This window comes from Corvus cornix, chromosome 20 (genome assembly GCF_000738735.6).
Source record: "Corvus cornix cornix isolate S_Up_H32 chromosome 20, ASM73873v5, whole genome shotgun sequence".
Classification (NCBI taxonomy): domain Eukaryota; kingdom Metazoa; phylum Chordata; class Aves; order Passeriformes; family Corvidae; genus Corvus; species Corvus cornix.
Genome location: NC_046349.1, coordinates 3,124,558 through 3,134,500, shown reverse-complemented (window position 1 = coordinate 3,134,500; position 9,943 = coordinate 3,124,558). Strand labels below are relative to the sequence as shown.

Genomic DNA, 9,943 nt, shown 5'->3' with positions numbered 1-9,943 from the left:
CTCCACCTTCTCAGCCTCATTTACTATGGAAACAAGGCTCATGTGATCCCGCTGGCGTTCTCATCCCTTCACCTCACACACAGCTCCTAAGCCTGTAGCTCTGTCTTGAGCAGAACTGACAGTAGAAAGCTCAAAGACAACTGGATCCTCCCGAGTGTGGTGAGGATGGGCAGCTGGGAGTAGGGGAAGGAGGAACAGGAACACATTAATGCCCCTAGAAGTGCTCAGCAAGGGGTGAAGGGTGGCTAATGCTGCATGAGGTAGTAGTTGTGAGATCACAGAACGGTTTGGGTTAGAAGGGACCTTAAATCTCATTCCACCCACCCTGCTCCCAGCAGGGAAACTTTCCACTAGAACAGGTTGCTCAGAGCCCCAAGATAAGGGGCTTAAACATGCAAGAATTTCCTCTGTAATCTTCTCAGGCAGGAAATCCGGTCAGCCGCTGGACACACATCGGTAGAAAACAAGGCTTCAGTAATTTTTACTCCTCACAGATCTACTTATATTTTCTATTCTCCTCTTCTATTTTCTTCTCCTATTAGAACTGAAAAAGGCAGGGTCAGCCATGCAAGACTTCACTATCTCTCTGCAGCACGGCTGTGTTTGCTACTGGAAATGAAGCTAAAAGCAAAGTTTCAGTATCCCCACGTGAGCGCTGGAGAAGCTGATCAGATCACAGGCTCTGTCTGCTTCTCTACAAGTATAACTGCCAGGAAAGATCTGTCCCACAGAAGACAGAGGATGCATCTTTCCTTTGCTAATCTCTTCTTGCTCCTGTTGTGAGTGTCTCAGGTTTTTTCTTTCTTTTTTTTCCCCCAGGCATTAGAATTAGATTTCAACAGGAACAATAGCAGCAGCAGTAACATCAGCTCCCTTATCTCTACTAACTGCTCTTTTCTCCCAAATATTCCTCTTTTTTCTTTTTTTTTTTTTTTACCGCCTGAAAGTATCTAAACCTGAGTTTTCCTCAGAAATAGCTAAAGGAAAAAGGATTAAGGGATATTGTTAAAACGAAAACCTTGCTTCCTACCTAACATCTTCCATTCTTTAATTGTTTTATTCTTTTTCCTGCATCTCTAATGACAGGTTAAAAGATCCTTAAGGCTGATTGTTGCCATGGGATTAAGGAGCCTGGAGCCTACTAATTCAACTCCCAAAAGTTTGTTTAACTAGTTAGTGTGCCACACTGTGAGGGTCATGCTGACATCCTTATTTCAGCCCTCTTTTCAAAGAAAATAATTGGTCCACTCCCAACGACTGACGATTCAACTGGAGTTCACAAGTGGAATTTCTGTCTATTAGCCTGTGTCAAGAAGGTTTGCATTCTGGATCCTAAAAAATGAAAACCGAAGAGAAATGAGAACACAGAATGTCTCATGATGAGGTCAGACTTCTCCTTATTTGGGGCTCATTCAAAGTAACTTTTCAGTGCTGAAAATTGACATTATTCCTTTCCATGGGTAGTGGGGCGAGGTGGGTCTGGAATTCCATCAGCCTTTCCTTCTTCCTTACAATGCTTTCAAACCTTTTTAAACTATGACCAACTCTGAACCTATTTAACTTCTTTTCATCTTCTGAATGACTCCTTCTACCTTTTCAAGACGTGTCTTGATATGTTGGCTCGCCAATGATCTGCTGAGGAGACTTATAGGATAAATAAATTTGCTAAAAACCACCTACCTGTCTAGATTTATTCTGCTATAACAAGTGACGTAAAATGAAATTGCTTTTACGTAAAGAATAAAAATTTGAATGTGTTATACAGGGGAAATGGGCATACAAGGAATATAAAGACACCTGGAAGTACAAAATGCTGTTACTACAATCTTTTTTTTGATTTGTGCCTGCTGGGCTGGAAGTTTATTCTAGATTAGAGCTCTTGGAGAAAAGGGTTACTTGTCTGGTTTTAATGTTCTGCAATAGTTCAGCCTTTGCCGTTTCAGAAAAAGATCACAGATATCTGAAATATTTCATATGAATTGTGTACGTACCTTGTATTCAAACTGGGTAAAAAACCATTGTAATTAACTCTGCCCTTGTAAATAACTCATGAAAATGAAGTTAAACCTGTAGCTGTCGACAGATGCATAACCATGAACCAGGTAGTGCAATCATTCATTTACAAAAGTATATAAATGTCAGCCAGGAAAAGTAAGTCACTTCTGTTGGCACAATAAAGGTCATTAGAATCAAGCAGTGCTGGACTTTCTAACACTGAAAAACTTAACTGGAAAGCCCCAGTGTGGAGGGGTGAGCAGAGTCAACAACCATGGGCTGAGCTCCCAGCGCTCCCAGAGCACTCCCTGCTCCACAGGGGCTTGTTCTACAAAGGTACCAAACCATTAACCCCCAATTTAAACCAGACAACAGGCAGAATTTCAGCCAGGATCCTCCACAACAGCCTTCCCCTGTGTGATTGATGAAGTGTTGAGGAAGATGAATGCACACAGGCTCTGAGTAAAGCGAGCACCACCTTGGAGAAAGCTTTTGATAAGAAGAAATGCTCTGCTTTAAGAGCTCTCTGAAGTCAAGGCAGAGACAAAAGTTACATTAATTTCTGCTCCCTGCCTTCACTGCTTTAAACAGGAGAAAAGAGTTGAACAGAAGACTTCATACCCTTGAGACTCCATAATTTGCTTGATGAATGCTTTAAAAAGAGATGGGCTGGGAGAGAAGATCATTGAATTTAAGGAAAATGTAGTATTCACTTCACTTTTGGTATCGAGAGGCAAGGCAGATGATTCACAGATGAGAAAGGAGCTCGGCTGTAAAGGTAGGAAGCTGGAATAAAAACGAGGAAACGTTCTGTGACGAACATGGTCCTCAGTGTAGGAAAAATACTGCCTGTCTTGGGAGAAAAGAAAGAATTCCAGAATTGGTCACTAGCTACCAATTACATCAGATATTTGCAAGGCAAGGGGAAGAAATTAAGATGAATAATCTTACTCAGGACAAGGCCATGAAAACCACTTCATTTGGTGCCCTTGGATCCAGAGACTGACACAGAATTTGTGGTTCCTCCCTTTTCTTCTTGTACTAAGGTTTAGTTCCTCAAGTTCTCAGTCCATCCCCTCTCTTTCACCTGGAAATTTCTGAATTTTGTACACTAGCTCCTAGTCTAATGAAATTTTTGCCACCCGGTGTTCAGCACTGTGTTGCTGTGAGGGTAATAGACTACAGCAGCATGGAAAAAAATCTTTGCAACTCCTGTTTTGGAATTACTGCTGAACCTTTCTTTCCCCCTTCAGTTCTGTTTTTAATCAAGCCTGAAATTTTCTTCCTTTAAAGAAACCTTTAAAATCTTCTCATTTTCTCTGGATAATGCCTCTCTGAACTACATTGTTATACTCTAAGAAAAGGACTATTTTCTGTCACTTGGAAACCCACGCCTCATTTTGAACTGAAATAAACCCACTAATAAAATTAATCAGAAGCACTATTCCTCTGGAGAGAGACAGGGAAAATATGATGGGTTATAAACTGAACCACAGGTTTCCAATAACACAGCACAGTCAATACCAAGGAACGAGACCTCCACTAGCTGGGACACATCATACCTCACCAGAAGGTCGTGAAATTACTGCAGGAAAACAGCACAGATGAAGGACAGGAATAAAAATATAAAAAAAGATATGAAGGCCAGATAATAAAAAAGTTGTAAGCACATTGAAATTCCTGCAGAGGATCTGCAAGGCTTCTTAAGTCCTTGTCTATTGTTCAAGAGAGAAACTTCAGTTTTTAAAGGGGCTAAAATTGCTATTGTGTGCACATCCTTTTGGGGCATCCTGCTCACAATGCCTTGTTTCCAGGAGAATAAAGCACACAGGTATCCTGTTAGAGTTGATTATTTAACAGCAGTAAAATTCAGGCTGAAGTGCTGAGAGCACAACTAACAAGGCACCTAAATTACGGTCCCCGAACGAAAATTGGGGTATCGCTTCTGTCTGAGTCTCCTTTAGAGCTTTTCTGTAAAATAGAGATAGTTATGGCAATTTCCTAAGCGTGCCTGGGGGGTCAGGTAGTGTCAGCAAGGTATTTTAGATTTGTAAAAATTTGTAAAACACTATCTGTGCCAAAAGTTAACGTCAGGTGCCTGCAATGAAAGTGCAGGGCATGGCTAATGGAAGGAATATTAAACAAGAGACAGTAGACTTTGTTTTAAAATTTTTATGACTGAGAGATGAACTGACAGAAGATGACAGTGATGAAAAAAAGGTACTGCTCTGGAAACTGGCCAGGTTTTCTGAATCTGCTATCAACAGAAAGGTAACAGATGCAATAGTTCTGTAACAGGCCATGAGAAAACACAGCCCCTGCTTGCACTAAGACACCAACACTTGGTTAACCTCTTGCAGAACACTGAAATTACTGAATATTACTTAGCTACAGAGAGAGACCTAATTTAGGATCACAATAAACCAAAGTTCACGAGGTAACTAATGTTAGTTTCTGCTATGAATTCCACACAACTGTGGTAGATTTTATGTGTGTGTGTGCAGTTAACCAAGCCATAAACAAGTCGTGATGCTGTAACAAGCCTGACAGTGTTCGTGCTGTTGGGAACCCTTTGTAAATTTATGACACATGCCATAATAAAAAAAGGAGCAGAACTCCTGACTTCTTATTCCACAGGGTTGTTTCCTTCTGCTTTGTCTGACTGAGAAATTGGATAAACCCCAGTCCTCTGGCACTCCAGCAGCTCAGAGTCCATCCAACAAGAGGGCCACGTTCAGGATGATGTGATTTACCTCACACCACAAAAGTGTTACGAGGTCTCTCACTCAGTGTTTTCCCAGGTGAGAGGCGCTGCAGAAGTGCCAAGCACTGAGTGGTTCAGGGCTGAGTGCTGGAAGGCACTCTAAGAAATTTCCTTTTTATAAGCCAACACCTCCTTCACTTGCCAGACATAAGAAAGAAAAGGGCTCTGCTCTTTGTTTGGTGACTCTTGACACTGATGCTCCAGTGATGACTGATTCTAACTACTTATTTTAACTTTCCACTGATGGCTCCTTTATCTAGGCACCCAGACTCGTTATATCACAGCCTCCACCTCATGAGTAGCTGAATTTTCCTTCCTTCATCTTTCCATCTGCTGGCTGGTGGCCGTTTGCCGCACATTTCTTTGGTCTTTTGCTCCATGCCCCAAGTCCTGTTTTTCCTTCAATCCCCAGAGGCAGTGCAGGCAGCAATTCCCTGAATGCCACCTTTACATAGCTATGCTCTCACAACCTAAAAACTGGGCAAAGTCTTGAGGGATAAAGGTGTTTTATTATTATTTTCTATGTTAGCACAGATTTCAAGTAACTTCTTTCAAAAGCCTTGTCAAAAGCTTGAAAAAATGGACCAGACAATAAAAATAATCGGGGTTTTTTGAAAGAGTCAAGGCTAGGAAGGAGAACAGACTCAAAAGTTCAGCTTTCCTGTGGAATGGGGAAGACTGAAAAGCAAGTTGTGTAGATACATTAAAAAGGACCTGATTTACATCTAGGACAATCTTAAGAGGGTGACTATTCCCATAGTTGCACATTCAGAATGGAAATATTTGAGTAGATCTTTTAATCCTGTTTGTACTCGATGACACACAATTTAGTGATTAACAGAACAAAAAAACTATTCCAAGCTCAGGTTGGACGGGGCTTGGAGCAACCCAGTCTGGTGCAAAGTCTCTCTGGCCATGACAGGGGTTTGGAATGAGATGATCTTTAAGGTCCCTTCCAACCCAAACTATCCTGTGATTTTTACTTTTCTGTAGATTCCTTTATCTGGACACCCAGAGTGTTTTCATTACAGCCTCAACCATAATAATTTTCCTTTCTTCATCTTTCCTTCTCCTGGTTGGTGGCATCTGCTACATGTTTCTTAGGAATTTTTTTCCGTGCCCCAACTTCTCACCCCAGCTGGGCAAAAACACCCAATTGTGTCTACTTACTTCCAGACAATTCATCTCAACAAACTCAGCCTTTTTATCTGACTTCCCCTGGTACTCTCATAGTCCCTGTGGATCTGGGAGCACTAACATTCTGCTGGGATATCAGAATCTTGGGAGAGTCCTGGACTCTTCTCAGAATATTCCCCACACATCTCTTTTGATGGACAGCACAAATTCTGTTGTGTTCCTCCAAGGCCACAACCCAATTTCAAATACCAGGAGGTGTTTGCCTCCCCACAGAGCCACTCACGTTGAACTCTCTGCCATAGCAACTAAGCCAACAAATAGACAATAAACTACTTTTTTTTCTAAGCAGGATCCTGGTATTCAAACACAATGACTAAAATACTGCAGAGATTTCAGTATTGCCACTTCTGTGAGTGCATTAAAACATTTCCGTCTGGTGTATTTCTTTATAGCTGAGCTCTTGGAGGGAAAGGATTAAATTAAAGAATCCTTAAATCTTTCTTTTTCTTTTTTTTTTATCTTGGTGTTTATGAGGAAAAATGCAAAAGAATGTAAACTGCAGTTATACATAGGAGTAGCTTTTTTACTTTACAAATACTTAAGAAAGATAACAAAAGAAAACTAAGGCCTTAGTGAAATATCTGGATTGTGTTTGATGTTAGCAAGAATTCGTGTACTTTGTAACTATTCTGGTTTTTATTATTTTGTAATGTCCCAGCACATTTTGGGGATTACTTCTAATTTATTAGCACATAAACAGCCTCCTTCAGAATCATGGCCTAGGCAGAGGAGGACAACGTGGTGAGTTGGGGCTTTGGATTTCATCTTTGAAATTTTGGACAGCCGAAGTGAGGAACTCCAGGAGAGAAGGGCAGATAACGTGTGGCACAGCCCACCAACCAGAGCAAGCCTCTCAACTCAAGCATGGGAAGGTTCTGGCCAACAGTGAACAATGAAACCACGTCTTGCCTGCCATATATCAGTTTCTTGATTTGCTTGTGAAGAGCTTGTTGTTGATGTGCCTAAATAAGATGATGATCAAGAGAATGGAAAACTGCCTTCCACATGGTATTACCATCAGTGGGTTGGTGCCAGACTAACTTTCTGTCCTGTGAGGCCTTGGGCACTGGCCCAAGTCAGAGGTGACATTGCTGACAGCCTCCTAAAAGCTCTCCCCAAGAGCAGCCAGGCTTTGACTCTGACTTTAGGCCATTGTCTCCCCCTTATTCATTTTCTGCTTGGTTTTAGCGCTGCAGAAACTTTGCTGCACTGGCCAGAGCCAGAGGATCAATAAAGCAGAGGAGGAAAGAGCTGCATTCCCACCTGCGTCGTCCATCACTGGCAAACCTGGCAGCTCAGTTCTGCTGCCCGAATCCCATTTTTTCACTTGACAGAAAGCCTCTCTTGGAGACCGCTGGGGGAGAGACCTAAAACCTTATATACATTAAGGCAAGTGAATTGATACCCTGTCAGATGAAGAGAATCTCTCTTCATCTGCTGAGAGTTAATGATGATTTATTAGGCAGAACAGACAGGTCCCAGGACATATTTGCAAGGACTTGTCAATCAGAAAATATTCCTCCAGGGATTTGGACTAAGCTTATTTCATACTTTTTACTTAGAAGACATGAGAGGACAGTGAGATTCAGTTTGAAGTACTTCTCAGATAACATGAAGCTTTAGAAAGATAAAAGGCTAGATGAAAAAAGACCTCTTAAGACCTTGGTACAATCCCATGTCATCCCAGAAATGCCACTAAGGAAACATGTATAAGTGAATAGGATTTGGAGAATGGTAAAATAAACATGACAGCTTGAAGGGAAGATTCCCAATGAAAAAGAAAGTCTGAAATTAAATCAATGCCAGGCATGCAGCCTTAGACCTCAATACAGAACACATCAAAACACTTTCAAATAACTGAATCTAGGATCTCAGTGTGTAAATTTCTGACATTCACACATCAAATTCAGGGACCTGTTGATCCATCAGGGAAGGACTCTTTGCCCAAAAGGAAATGTCTTCACTTCTGCAAGCCAACTTGAAGTCAAGGGAAATAAATAAGTATTTTTAGAGTGTGGTTCTCACAGTGTTAGCACAGCAGAGAGGTGAATCACCCTGGAAAAGCATTCCCTCCTCCCTAGGGAGCCAGGGCTCACTCAGTGCAGTAAGATGCATAAGGACCTCTGAAGCTCAGGGCAGGGAATCCTCCTCGGTGACCATCCCACTATGTGTCAAAGACTGGGCCATGGGAATCTCAACAGGAGGTGGGACAAGCTTAATAAGCCTCCCTGAGGCTTAAAACTGTCTCATCTGTCCTTTAACTTCATCTCTCTCAACCCAGAGCTGTTGTTCAAAGGAGGTTGGAAGGCAGAGGAGCAGTGCCAGAGTCATCCTCCTGCAAAACAGGGTTTGAAGGAAGCAGGGGCTGTCTGAGCTGTGCTTCAGGATGTGCATGAGATACAGCACCAGAAAACTATCCCCATTCAGACTTTGAGCAGAGAGCACCTGCAGCAAGGACCTTCTCCTTGACTATGTCCAGATTCACAGTTAAGAGGCCCAACAGACCACAAGTGGACGGGAAATGCTTCCCACACCCAGTAACCTCTCTGAAAGACCAATTCTCACAGTTATTGTGACCCCTCGCTATCTCCCCAGAAGGATGGGGCAGAAGGGTGGACAGAGCAGTCTGCCTGCAGTAGCAGTGTTTACAGCTCTCAGCTAAGAGGCTCCACAGGAGAGGAAACCAGCAGATATTTAACTTGGACACAGGTTGTGCACACCTCCAGCTCTCTGACCACGGGAAGCTGCTAGTGCCCTGCTCCCTAGGGAAGCTTCTCCAGCTCTCACCTATCCCTTCCTTTGGAATGGCCTTGCAGACAGCGAGCGGGTGGCTCCTCGGGGTGTGGGAGAGCAGCATTATTCACCTTTGAAAAATCCTCATATTTTCTAATGACAACAGCCTGTGCGAAAGCAGAGCTCTGGCTGCAGCACCCCTGTTTGCTGAGATTTATAGCAGAGCAGCAGGAACCTGCTTTGGGCTGCTGCAAGGCCTCTCTCACACCGTGCTTTTAGCCTGGAAACACAGCAGAATCTGCCTTCCCTGCTTGAATTATAAATACAAGCTTTCTCTCTGTACTCCCTTAAAATGAAAATCAAGAATTTCACAGAAGTGGGCCAACATTTGCAAGCCTTTTTTCACTCTGAAAGACAGAAGAGGTGAACCTTACAATGGCAAGAGACACACACTATGGGATTTGAAGTGAAGAGAAAAAAGCAGGGTGTCCTACCAAAGGGACTTTGTGTGTGTTCTGCACTCTGCAACCATCCAAGATCTCTCTCAGCAGCAACACAAGATCCAGCTCCCACAACAGCCCAAATCATGAGAGAAAACTGCCTAACATCAATTTTATTTTCCTTGCAGGACTGAGTGTTCCTCTCATAGCCACCTCCCCAAAGAGCCCTGCAGTGACAGCAGTTGTGATCTTCCCTGCACCCATGGGGAGCTCAACCCTCCCACTGCAAACCAGAGCTCAGCACTCCCCATGATGGGAAGTTATGCCAGCCCCAGCACTGGGTTTTGGGGTCAGGTGCCAACCACCAGCTCCTCTAAAAATGAAAAGAGCTCATTCATACTCAAACCACAGTCTCAGTATGTCCACACTATGCTGCAAGGTAATTAAAAAACCTGGAAAATCAGTAAAGGATGAAAAAAGAACAGCAATTTCCTCCATGGCCTGATGGACAGATGGGTTCTGCTGTATATCTCTCTCCTCTAACTGGATTTACTTGTGCAACCTTAACATTTTTGTGTCTGCAGTAGAGATTTTCTTCTACCCTTGCTCCCTGCAGTTCCCCAGCCCATTTCTCATCGTCATTTGAGCAGAACTATACTTCCATGGAAAGTTTGTCATCACAGAAAGTAAAAGGCAGGGAGGAGAAACACCCACTGTTCAGACTAATGGCTCAGCTGATTGATGCCAGAATGCAGCATCATCTTAGTTTGGTTGCTTCAGTGTTTGCTGTCACTGGGCAGAAAGTTCCCCCACC

At 42.9% G+C, this 9,943-nt stretch overlaps 1 long non-coding RNA gene across 2 annotated transcripts in view; it reads left to right on the top strand.

The window, feature by feature from the left end:
- Window positions 1-438: 438 nt before the first annotated feature.
- The window catches only part of LOC109144307, a 30,198-nt gene continuing 20,693 nt past the window's right edge, over window positions 439-9,943 (top strand). For both annotated transcript variants that reach the window (XR_002044979.3, XR_002044980.3), the window contains exons 1-2: window positions 439-779; window positions 1,087-1,384. This is a non-coding gene — a long non-coding RNA (uncharacterized LOC109144307). The remainder of the gene's footprint in view (window positions 780-1,086; window positions 1,385-9,943) is intronic.